Below are 13,846 nucleotides of genomic sequence, written 5' to 3'. Positions count from 1 at the left end.
GTCACCCAACTTAACCAAGTGATTTGCTGTATATTCTCCAGGTTTAAATTCTCAATCTGATATTGCTGGTATTGTGTCTTTTTTCCCCCAAGACCCCTATTTTTTTGATAGTTGATTTTGCACTTGCAAATCCAAGTAAATTTGTAAATGTTGCCTTTTGGATGAAGATGAAGATTAACATGCAGGGAAATCTTGAGGTCAGAAGAGGAGTTACAGCAGTGGTTCTCAACCTTCCTAATGCTGCGACCCTTTAATACAGTTCCTCATGTTGTGGTGACCCCCAACCAGGGGTGGGTTCTAAATTTTTTTTACTACCGGTTATGTGGGTGTGGCTTATTTTGTGGGTGTGGCTTGGAGGTCATGTGACTGGGTGGGCGTGGCTAGCTGGTCATGTGACTGGGTGGCCATGGCTATGTGTATAGGGACCACTCAGAGGGCTGAAAAAAGTCATTTCTGACAGGTCCTTGCACTTTTGACGGGTCCTCACACTTATGACCATCCTCACATTTATGCCTGTGCAGCATTCTTAACAACCATGTCACTCATTTCACAACTGCTTCTCTTCAACATGGTATAAGATAGGGCAAAAAACGTAAAATGTGAGGACAGTCGTAAATTCGAGGACTGGTCAAAAGTGCGAGGACCAGTCAGAAATAACTTTTTCAGCCCTCTGAGTAGTCCATATGCATAAAAGGATACAGCAATAGAGAGGGATGAAGGAAGGGAAGGGAAATTAGAGTAGGAGTGAGGGTAAGAGAGGGAGGAAGAGAGGAGGAGAAGGAGAAAGGAAGAGGAAGTAGGGAGAAGAAGGAGAGGGGGGAAGAGAAAGTAAGAAGGAAAGAAAAGACAGAGGTGGTAGGTTTGAGGAGAAAGATTGCTGTACAATAAAAAAGATGAAAGGGAAGAAAGCCAACCCCAAACAAATATAAAGATATTAAGATAAAGAATGAATTGTTAAACTTTAAAGAATAAAAGAGAACAAATAGGAATAAATAGCAATAATTAAAAACACACATACAAACATACAACGTATTTTCTTTGAACAGAGTATTTGGCCGGTTCACAAATTTAAACAGTTGTAGGAGGTTAGCACCCACCCCTTTCCTAGAAGAATGAAATATTTTGGGAAATATTAAAAAGGCAGAATATTATATTTCCCTGGATGAGAAATGGAGAAGCATATTTTACAGACAAAGCAGCTCCCACCTTCCTGCCCCCCACCCTTTGTTAATGGGCCAGAGGCAGAAAGTCAATCCTTTGTCAAAGGACATTTGCAACACAATAGCAACAGAAACTAACACAATGGGCCCCATCAAGCCATGTGATCCTGTCCACCATTAAAACATCTTTCCAAGCAGTCTCCATGTTTCCAGTGTCTTTTTCCCCACTTGGAGCAGAACCCAGAAGGATATTTCTTCCAACACAGTATTTAGTCATTTCAATTAAATTTACAATTTCTATATTTCCTTTTTACCATATTTATTCCTCATCTATTTTTAAAAAAAACCAATATTACCCTTCATCCTCATCTCTAATCTTAATCAAATTCAATTTTTCCCTTCTATTCTATATTATACCCCTTCGCATTGTCATCTATTTTTATATCCATCCTCACATTGGTTAATTATGTAATGCAGTTGTTTAATACAAATTCAACATTTTAATATAAATCAATTAGTTATATAACTATCTTTTTTGTATATTAATCAATATGAACATGAATATTCCAATTATTTCCATGCAATCCAATTTCTTACAAATCAATTAATTATATTTACCAATAATAATAAACCAAATAATTTCCCCCATATATTCCTCCAAACCACAACTTAACCATTTCTGCTTTCAACACAATATACAATTAATAGTATCTCAATTATTACAATTCCCTAGTTAAATAGAGCTTTTTTTCTTTTGTGTTTTAAAATCTTGAACCTCCTCTTGCCCTAAATTTCCCATTGTTTGCAGTTTTGTACCTACCTTTTTTGGTGAGGAAAAAGAAAAAGAAATCTCTCTGCCTCATTTTGTCACGTTGCAGCAAAGACCCTGCTTTCGCTTTCGCTTTTCAGCATAGCTAGGGGGAAAAAAATTTGCTCCAGGAATTTACCTCTTTGCAGCTAGCTCTTTGAAGTCCCGCAGCAAGAATTTAAAGTTTTTTTTCCCTCTAGCCATCAGCTGGGACTCCGGAGGCAGCAATAGATTGGGAGTGGGCGGGGTAAGCGAACGGCCGGCGATCCAACAGAGGCAGAGGGTGAGGGTGACTGAAGGCATGGGGGGGCGAGAGAGGGCTTTGGCGACCCCTGTAAAATGGCCGTTCGACCCCCAAAGGGGTCGCGACCCCCAGGTTGAGAACCGCTGAGTTACAGGATTCAGTTCTACTCTGCTTTGCTCTCAGCATATTATAATTAAAAAAAATAGATTTTCTTTTCTTTTCCCCCACTGCCTTTATTCCAGCAGGAACTATAGTCTCAAGGCTGCCATCAATACCATTTCAAATAACATGTTGATGTTTTCTCCCATCAGATTTCCTTGATTCTCTTATAACCCTTCTGGCTCTTCAGGTCTCTGGTGTAGCACTTCTTCTATGGTATGCTTGAAGGAGCAGTGCTGACAATCAATATTTGTTTATTAGCACAAGTATGAGGGTTATTTGGTTATTATTCTAAAGAAAGGGCAACTGAAAGCATTGCTTTTAAATGTTGCTTAACAGATCACTTGACAGTGATTTGATTAAGCAATAATGATCTGATCCCTACAATTATTCGTTTTTTGGTGATTAAGAATTAGAAATATTTATTCCATCTGTATCTAGGGAAAATATTAACCTGAAGAGGCATGACCCAAAGACATATAATATCAATGGTTTTCCTCCCATTGTAACAAATGGCTGTAATACCTGGATCAGTGGAGAGGATGATTAAGCAAAATGGAAGCTTTTGAGCTGTGGGTGCTGGAGAAATGGTTGAGAATGTTCTTCTACAAGAACATATCATTTCATAGTGGATAAAATAAAACCAGATTGTGGGTGGGATGTAATAAAGCTGAAGCTTAAATATTCTGGATTCATAAGGTAAAGGCAACAATTCATGGAGAAGAACACCAATGATTGGAAAAAATGAAGGCATACAAAAATAAGGCTGACAAAGCATATAGTGGCTGGATACTGTGATCAGTTTGCAAGAACTCAAAAGGGCCATTACTGACAATCCTGGGAGCATCCGTTTTGTGAAGAATTGGAAGTGTCTAAATGACTGAACAACAAAATCCCCAGGAAAAAAAAGAATATTATAGAATCATAAAGTTGAGAAAGAGAATTTAGGTTATTGAATGTAGTCCTCTAGTCAGTGCAGGAATTAAAGTAACAGCACTCAAGATCAATGGTTTCAATTCAGTTTACATACCTGAAAAAGTGTTCACCACATTTCTGGGTAAATGATTCCAATGTTTTTCTAAATCCAATGAGAATTTACCTGTTTGAAACTTTACCCATAGATTGAGAGAGAATGTCCTTCTTTCAAGTACAGTATTTGAAATGCTCTTTTATCCCTCTTTAGCTGTCTTTTCTCAAGGTTAAACATACACTGATAATTAAATCTCTTTTCATAAAATCTGGTTTCTCTGAAACTTTACCAATTTGTCTAAATCCTTTTTGAAGTATGATCTCCAGAGCACAACACAGTAAGGTTGGTTAAAGCAGAATAAAATGAAACAATTACTTTCTTTGATTGGTTTAGTATATTTAAGTTGGTATAGACTAAAATATTTCTTAAAAATCAACCTCTTATAAGTCAAGTCTAGTTTTTATAAGCCAGACTGGTTCAGTTTGCTCCAATACCAAGAAATTGTGAGGAATAGGATGAAAGGATAATATTCACGAATGAAGGCAAAAAACAAAATGAAGGATAATATTAATTTTATTACTTTTACCCAAATCTCTAACCTATGAAGATCAGTTTGATTTTTTTCCTGTCTGTTAAGGTATTAATTATTCCATTCAGGTTTGATGTCCATAGATTGAAGAAGTATTTCTTCCACCTTTTCACTCAGATTATTAATATTTAAGAATAGAGGGGACATCTCTTCCATTGGAGCTATTGATGAGTGATCTTGGAGTAGATTGTTCAGTCATTAATGTATCCACATTTAATTATGTAGCCCACATTCAATTGCCCTGCTAACCAGCATGCCATGAGGTAGTTCGCCAAATGCTTCACTGAAATCGAGATTTGTTTAGAAAGTTATCAAAATAAAAAAATGAGATACGGTTAGTCTGGCAAGATTTGTTTATTTGTTTATTTATTTATTTATTGGTTCAATTTATATGCCGCCCTTTTCCGGAGACTCAGGGTGGCTTACAATGCGTTAAGCAATAGCTTTCATACTTTTGTATATACCTGCGTAGTAGGGCTTTCGCCCCCCCCCCCCGCCAAGCGGTGTTCTTTTTTATACAAAGTCAGCTTATTGCCCCCGGGTCCTCATTTTACCTACCTCGAAGGATGGAAGGCTGAGTCAACCTTGAGCCTGGTGAGATTTGAACTTGCAGTAATTGCAGGCAGCTGGTGTTACTTAACAGTGCTTTAGTCTGCTGCGCCACCAAGGCTCTTGTTGTTGACAAATCCATATTGGTGTCCAATAATTACCATCTTGCTTTCTATGTACCTTCAGATTGTTCCCTTTATGACAAACTGAACAAACTTGCCAGATGTTGGTGTTAAACAGTTTGCTTGCCCAGGTGTTCTTTCCCCCCTTTTCAAGATATGGAAATTGTTCCCTTTCAGTCATCTGGCACTTCGCTGTTTCTTTAGGATTTCTGAATTCTAATATATAAAGCCAGATGATCAGCTACTTCCTTCAGTGTCCTACTCTATGATTTATCTCATCATGGAGGTCTACATTTATTAAAAGTAAAGACTCAGTTCCTGATTGTTTCTCTTAATCTCAAGCAATAAATACAAATAATAAACCAGGCTCATTTTTTTTTTTTAAAAAAAGCACAATAGTTAATCTAGAATAGATCATGATTTTTTCCTAGGACAGATTATTGTCCTATACATGCATTGGACAACAAATGTAGGTTCTTTTGTTGTCTCAACAAGATAGCATAGTGTCATCCTACTTCCCTGGGAAAGTGTCGCATAATTGGGATATTGTCTGAAATAGAATACTTATTAATCTCTTCTATTGGCTCTTTTTTTTTTTTTTCTTATTCTGGAGGCAGCATCATAAAACCTTAGCAAAAGGACATTGGGGAGAACTTTCTGCCTCCCAGATCATTTTCATATAAGAGATTCTTCCATGCAGGGAAGACAGGGAAGAATAATAGAACATCATAGGGAAACAGTCCTGGGAAGATGGGATCCTGATCAGTAGTGGGTTCGCTCGTGCGCACACTCGTGCTTGCATGCAACACTTCTGCACATGCGCAGAACGTCTGGATTGGTGGGTGGAGCCTCCCGCCCCCGCTGTTACTGGTTCACCCAATCTGACACGAACTGGTAGCAACCCACCACTGATCCTGATCAGGAAATTCTCTCCAAGGAGGTCACAAGCTCTAGTAAAATAGAGTTGTCCAAACAAGTTGCCCTAGGAATATTGCTGTGAGCCTTCTGTTCAAAGCTCTCAAAGGAAGCTGAAAAAAAGAAAAGTTTGTAGGCCAGCTCTACAATATCAGCTCTGGCCTGATATTTAGGACAGAAAAGATGATTCCTGGAATGAGTCCTGTGGATATAGAGAAATAAAATGTTTGGATAACTTACTCAGGAAGTCTCATTTTCTGTACAGGGGTGGTTGAATGCATCCTCTGCCCTGCATTCTTCTTGAATGGACCCATAAACTGAAGCAGTTTTCTCCTTTCCCCCTGGCGTCCCCCTGGGACAAATAAGTAAATGCTACGACTCAATCCAGTGATGTTTTCTTTTTCCTGGTAAGTCAAAGATAGAGTGGAGAGTATTTCTATTCCTGGGGAGAACTTTTGAAGCGCTTTTGGGAAGGGAGAGGATAGCTACTGAAGATGGTAAGGTCTGGCTGGATTGATACCTCTTCTCTGACTTGGGTCATAATCCAATTCAAGGAAGGATGTGGTGGGGATTATTGTTTGCTTTCTTTGTGTATCCATTGGTAGTTTTTAAATTTTTAAATTTAAAATATGCTTCCTATCATTTTCCTTTAATATGAGTTGCTTTAATATCTCGGAGCTCTCACATTAAAAAAAATAAGACAAAGTGTATGTAATTATTTTCTTAAAAAATCAAGATGATAAAAATAAGCATGTCATATTCCATATGCTTGCTTTATCTGTCAGTTTATGTGTGTATACACCTCATTATGAAAGATCAGTTGCCTTATGTGTTAGACAATCTAATAGCATTATCTCAAGCTTGCCTGGCAGTGATTCTTCCAAGTCTTAAGCAAGGTGAATTTTCCCACTGTGCTCCTGAATAACAATGAACAAAAGTTGAGAACTTCTGCATGATAACCATCTGCTGATAATTATTGGGCAAAATATTTGAAGCCTAGTCATATACAGTGTTCCACCAACTGTAAAGGTCTGCAAACTCCTTTGCAACCTTGTCCCTTATAAACTTCAGAATGACCCTTGCCAGAATTTCAACTGCTGAATGAGAAATAAGGCTTTTGTCTTTTCTTTCATAATAGGTTGAGTATGTGTGTGTGTGCGCGCACGATAGAGAGAAAAAGAGAGAGAAACTCACCCTACCAGTAGGAGATCTGCATAGGCTTGTTGTGTAAATGATATTTTGCCATAAGCATCATTTTTAATAAAGTATAAGTCTAGTTAAAAACAGACTGGCCACAAACCCTTGTGGCATATGAAGACCCAGGCTTTCCAACTTCATAATTGGTACTTTAATTTTAACACTTGCCTCTTTTTGTAAGACATTCACCGTCATATCTATCCGTGAAAGAAAATTCATGCTGTTTCATTTCTACTGAATGCCAGATGACATCAAAGCATATAACTTGATAATAGAACACATGTGAGCTAGTTTGTTTCAAGCCTTACAACAATGCTTCCCAAACCTGGATAAATTACCCAACATTGGGTAAAAGTGGCTCTTCTTTGGATAACAACATGGAACACCCATTATCTAATCACCACAGAGACATTTATAAACAAAAACTTTCTAATAAATTGTTAAAAAGGACCTCCCGATAAATGGTTTGGTTTCCTTTGGGGTAACAAAGGGAAAAGTTTGGCAAGCACTACTTTATAGGATTAATACTCTATGCTGTAAAAATTGGACTGATCAGTGCATTAAAAGAATTGATTATTCAGGAAAAACTTAAGCCTCTCAGACCAAATGTTCAATAAGTACATCTTACTGAAGGAGTCAGCACATCCCCCATGTCTTAGAGCAGAGGTCTTCAAACTTGGCAGCTTTAAGACTTGGGGACTTCACCTCCCAGAATTCTCCAGCCAGCTATGTTATGCTGGCTGGAGAATTCTGGGAGTTGAAGTCTACAAGTCTTAAAGCTGTCAAGTTTGAAGACCTCTGTTTTAGAGGCTTAGAGGTTATCATCACCTCCCAAAATCTCCCTGAAGCAATTCTCTTGCAAAAAGGGCTTCTCTACCATTATTGGTAGCTTGGGACCAGAACGGTTCGCCCAGCAGTGATTGTTGTGGCCTGTTGGCCGCTGGCCCCTCCAGCAGCCAAATCAGAGGAGGAGGAGGAGGTGTGGGAGTCAGGGTCAGCATCAAGGCAACCTGAGAGCTCAAGGGGGGGGGAAGGGAATGGAGCTGGCAGAGACAGAGGTGGAGCCTGAACCATCTGTCAGCCCTCAGATAGAGACTCAACAGCCCCCAGGTGTGGAGGTGGTTGATGAAGAAGAGGAGGAATAGCTGGGTCCAGTGCCTGATGCACGGCTGCGCAGAAGGCATAGAAGAGCAGTGGAAAGCCGTGTGCCGATCCTGGAGAAGGAAAAGACACCGCTGCTAGCAAGGTCCCACCCTAGCTCTGGGGATAAAAGGCAGGGGGCGGAGTTGAATAGATGTGGCAGACAACTATTCATCTTCCGGATGGACGGAGTTGTTAGCCTGCAAGAGAAACTTTTTGCCGGGGCTGCCGGCACTCCTAATAAAGGAATCTTTTGAGTTCATGTCAGAGGGTTTGTCGTGTTTGGGGAGTTGGGTCAGAACAGTGATGGAAAAGGAGCCAGCATCTCCTTCCACCTAGAGAATCTGCTCCAAATCATTGTTTCCGCACCACTGCTTACATACTGTGATACGTATCTGCCTGCAGCCTAGCAATAGACTCATCCGCTGAAAATAGATGAGGCTCCCAGGAGCTGTAGCTTAATATGCCAAAGGCTGTGGGAGACCCATTTATGTACTGTAAGTTGTCTACCTCAGGAACGAATGATTCCAGTGGATTTAGGGCAAAGACCCAGAGAAGGAGACTCTTCTTTTCTTACATTATCAGCAGAATTCCCAGTCATACCAGGCTTATTAAGGGGGAGGGGAGAGAAACTGTGCTGTACAAGACAAATATAGGCCTCCAACCCATCTGTGCATCCTAATGGTAGGGGCACTTTCGATAAATAATTGCTGATTGGTTGGTATTTCAAACTTCCCTGAGGGCTGATTCTCTCTAAGAGTTCTTTCCCCTGCAGTTTTGAGGGCAGCCTAAAGCCCTGCATTTGGCCTTATGAAACACATTTCCTCAATATCACTGGCTGGGCACCATAGAGAGAGGAAGGCTTTTTAGGGGCCTCTCAATCCATTTGTTAATAATTTTCTTGCACAGCCCGTCAGGAGGAAAGATGTGCAAAACTATCAGGCAAATGGACACAAAATATATCATAAAATTGTGATAAAATGTATGGGTAGTATAGTATGCTTTTCTTTCGGTGAAGGGAGGCATTATTTGTTAATTCATGAAGCACTGGCAATTCTCTGTGGGGTGAGGTAATAGCTGGCAAGTTAGATGCAGAGATAGTAAGCACTGATTGGCAGCAAGTTCCAGACTTGCAAATATATGGAAAACATTGTGCAAAACACATTTTGAATGTAGTAAGAATGTGTGACCAATGCAAGGTGCTTTTAAAGTGTACTAGGATTTATTTGTAGGTACAACAAATGCAGTTATGGCAATGCTCTCCTTATGAAAACCTCAATGGTTCTTCACTTTGCCTTTTCTTATACACTGGATATGCCACAACTGTTTCTCAATTTAAAGGGAAATTGAATGTTTGCCCTTGAAGGTCTAGTCAGTGCCTCAAGCTAGGCCATAGAGAACTAGATACGTCCAGTTGAAACTTGGGATACTCTCTGAAATATTTGGTTCTATCCAATCTTAGGAATGCAAAATGAAATGCACAAGACAAATAACTCACAACTCTGAGCAGTTAGATGCATTTGTTGGACAAATAGTGCAATTAATAATCTCTTGGGGCCCGATTTAGGCATACATTAACTGAATTCAGACTAAAACAAGAAACAGCTTAACACTGTTCCTCATGGATATTATTCTGATATTAACTAGGAAAGACTAGAAAGCTTTGTAATTTTTCATTTTTCAACCCTGGGCCTTATCTGTTTAGAATATCTGCATCTAGAAATTTAGATGTAACTAAGACCCGAGGAGTCTGAGCAAGTGTTTCTCAACCTAGTGCCCTACTGAAGTTTCAAAACGTAGATCTTGGGATTCACTCTCCTTTTAAATGTGAAAATTTGCATGACTGCCATTAAATGGTGGCCTAGAATAAATGCAGATTGGGAGATGCACATGTTACAGGATTTAAATAACTTGTAGCTGCAATACAGCAATGTTTGTTAATTGATAGCACTCATCTAATATCCCAAGTCTAAACAAAACAAACCACATGGTGGTTTAATGTGGTGTGTGGATCACCTTGAAAGCTACATTGTTCACTTTTGTATTGCCTATGATGACTAGACTATGAACAGACAATCATCATTTAGGAGAAAGAAAGCTTGCATTTCCCCATCATTATTTCTTCTTCTGCAAAGCATTAGTTCCCTTTCAACAGGAACATTTTCCATGACTTCATTCTGTTTCTACACAAAACCTAATATTTTGGGAGCCCTATATTCGTGTTGCAGTTTCCTTCTTTAAATTAGGAAAGATGTAGTTCAACCTCCAGCGAATGTCCAAAAAAACCCTTTGGTGCAAGGAATAGAAATTGCTCAAGACAAAACATATAAGTATGAGAAACTAGGAAATAGCTATAGAAAAATTAAACCTTTTGACTCTTTAACCCAATTCTTTTTGTGTATTCTTTTCCAGATATTTACACATTTTGTGTTCTGTAATATTTGCATTTACAATTTTCTTATTTGTATGGATGCATACTCCTTATTTATTTTTGTTATACTTATTATGTATGATGTTACAAGCATTTACAGCTCCATTTTTAAATAAAGTGTTTCTGGAACTTTATACAATAATCAAAAAGAAAAAAGAAATTGCTCAAGACAATAATAATAATAATAATAATAATAATAATAATAATAATAATAATAATAATAATCCAAAAAGAATTTGACAGTGTGATAAAAATGTAATATAAACCTGAATTATATAATGTGATGTGATGTGATGTGATAATATAATATAATATAATATAATATAATATAATATAATATAATATAATATAATAAAATAATAAACTCCTGAAGTTATTTTGAAGCTAGCCACCAGAAAGCAGGGCATTGAGGAATGCCTCATCCTCTGAGTGCTAGTCCAACCAGCTCTAATGCCAATACTTTTCTGGGCTCCTGACTTCATTGAACAATGAGTAGTCAATTACAAGATTGATTCCTTCATAAATCTAAAGATTCAAACATCAAGGAGAAGTTTCCAAATATCAAGGAACATTGCTATTCTTTTGTTAAGCCTTTGCATGTTTGTTCTTTGGCAAAATATATCAAAGTATTCAAAGTGATTGCTTTATTTATATTATAACTAGACAATCAATGATCTGTTGGGTTATAACTTCAGAGATATTTCCTTATCTAAACAGAAACATGCATTGACTAAGGGCAAAAAAGCATGGGAACAAGAGCAACATCTGACTTCTTGCTGATTGACTACATCTGACTGCCCTTCAGCAGTCTACCAGACCTCCAACAGGGAAGAGCAGGATTGGTCTACTGAATCTCCAAGCAGCAATCTGGCAGCCCAGAAGCACTGAAGTGACCACAAATTTGCCAAATTTTAATCCCATGGGGTCCTGGAGTATGGATGCCTTTTGTAAGTTAACTCATTTGAGGTAATTTGATTCAAAAATTGTTGCCCTGTGATGCACTGTTTCACCCAGTTAAAGGTTAAAGACTAGAGAGTTTTAATAGTGCATAGATGTGTACCAAAAGATACAAGTCAATAGAAATGTGGCTGTGGTCAGAAATTGCTTGCAGAAAGGCAGCCGGCCAAGTTAAAGCTTCTTCCAAACAGATGGCCTTTATATCTCCCAGCCCATTTGAATTCTATTTAAAATGTCCCCACGACTGATCCAATCTGCTTTGAGTATTTTCAGGTTTTGTTTTTTTATGTCTATAAGCATGGGCATGTTCATGAATTTAAAGCTTCTAGGTATCATCAGTCAATCAGCACTTGTCTTTTCTGAGCCCAGAGAACTTTCAGTTTAATCAATGTTCAGTTATTGGACATATATGCCTTGTCATATCTGATCATGACCAGAACTAAGCATACATCTCTTCTTCTCACAGAAAGTAAAACAGAATAAATAGATGTCTGAGCTTCTGTGCTCATCGTGGTTGAAGTTTGTTGTCTTCCAAACTTCTAAGGTTGACAAATCTGTTTGGCACCCACTAAGTACATTCTGACAACACACTGCTGGAATGGTATCCCAGGAGCTGGCAGGTGGGACAATCTCCAAAGCTCCTCCAGTGAGAGAATAGAGTTCCTGTTCAAGCATAAGACACGTGTTGCCCTTCCCAAAACTATATTTTTTGCCTCAACATAGTAATTTCTCTTCCCAGACTACTGGTACAGAGGTATATTGAAATTATTCATAATTGCAAGCCCTTGGTACTGGCATTATGGGCTAAATGGGGAGAAAATTCATTTGACCTACTAACGGTTTTGTGCCATCATGCAATAGAACCCAAAAGTCCAGCAAAACATACTTTTGGCTGAGGTAGATACTTGGTGGGGTGATGATGATTGTGGTTTAGTACTAGCCTAAAAGATCAGTTGGCCTAAAAGAAAATTATGAATAATTTCAATGCTGATCCATCCATGGGGACCTCTCCATTGTATGCAAGTAAAGAGACAATATGGAAAGATGATTTTATACATAGCTATTTCCACATAGCTTAAGGGGAATAAGAGAAGATTAGTATAAAGGTACTCAGATCATGTTTATTAACTCACACTCGGACCAAGATTTAACCTCTTATCTGTCCCTAAAACTCATAGAAATCCTTCAGAATTTTGGGATCTATGACAAATCTCACATCTTCATCCAGAAAGCTTATGCTATATTGAAATTCTTAGACACATTTTCACAATCAGATTCAATTCTGATTCAAGCATACCAGTCTTGTGAGGTTTCATGCTCAAATCAATGTTGATGTTGAAAAGGGGCACACGGAGGTTTTTGTGGATATATCAGCTGCCCTGGTATTAGTATTTGCAATACTTATTTGTATTACTCAAGTTTGCAATAACGAAAAATGAGGTTTGGGAAAATATGGGGTATGCTTGTAGAACTGAATTAACAAGCAATGTCTTTTTGAGTAATGATTTGAGAAAATAGCTTAGAAATGAAAATATTATTATTACTCTATACAGGAAGAAATATTTAAATAATGCAACATAAAGCATTAGGAAACAGCAGCTGAAAGTAGGGAATATTTGGAGGGAGTATCACCCCACCTAGGAATCATGGTTGCCATTTTTTTTCAAGTGCCTGAATAAAGAATGAAGTGATCTTCTGTCTAAATCTAGCGGAGTAGCTTTCATGATAGCCAATGTGGTATATAGTGCTTAAAAGATTGGGCTGGGAATGGGGAGGCCCAGCAACATTTTTTTTTAAAATTTGATTTATATGCCGCCCTTCTCCGGAGACTCAGGGCGGCTTACAATGTGTTAAGCAATAGCCTTCATACTTTTGTATATTTGTACAAAGTCAGCTTATTGCCCCCACAATCTGGGTCCTCAATTTATCTACCTTAGAAAGGATGGAAGGCTGAGTCAACCTTGAGCCTTGGCGAGATTCGAACCTGCAGTAATTGCAGGCAGCTGGTCTTAATAACAGGGTGCTTTAGACCACTGTACTACCAAGGCTCATTTGTCTTCATGCAACTGTAGGTTTAATGATCAAAACATTCTGAGTGAAAATAATTTGGCGAAGAATCTTAGAAGATGACTGTTACTGCTACCACCTGAAAGCCCCTGTGCAGTGTGTGTGTGTGTCCCATCTTTTTTATTTTTACAAATAACTCAAGGTGGCGAATATATACAACACATTTTCCTTTTTCTATTTTCCCCACAACGCTGTGAGGTGGACTGGGGCAGGAAAGAGTGACTGCCCTAAAGTCACCTAACTGACTTTCTAGCCTGGTGCCTTAACTTCTAGACCAAACTGGCTCTTCTAGTCTGGTCTTTATCTCCTGAATAGATTTTTTTTTTTTTTTTAATGGTAAGAAAATAATTTAAAAAATATGTGGGAAATGACAAGGAGAAAAATTTCAAATGAAAGATAGAATCTTTTCCTTACCAGGTGCATGATAAATGCCTTGCGCATCAGCACCAAGGGGAGAGCTTATTTGTTCAAAGGGCAAGTTTTTCATAGATATTACATGCGTAAGTTAAACAGATACTTCCTGGATGGCAAAGACTAA

Source organism: Pituophis catenifer, unplaced genomic scaffold (assembly GCF_029215685.1).
Source record: "Pituophis catenifer annectens isolate HBS135680 unplaced genomic scaffold, rPitCat1.0.hap2 SCAF_1, whole genome shotgun sequence".
Taxonomy (NCBI): domain Eukaryota; kingdom Metazoa; phylum Chordata; class Lepidosauria; order Squamata; family Colubridae; genus Pituophis; species Pituophis catenifer.
The sequence above is the reverse complement of the archived record's forward strand: the minus strand, read 5'-3'. Positions refer to the sequence as shown.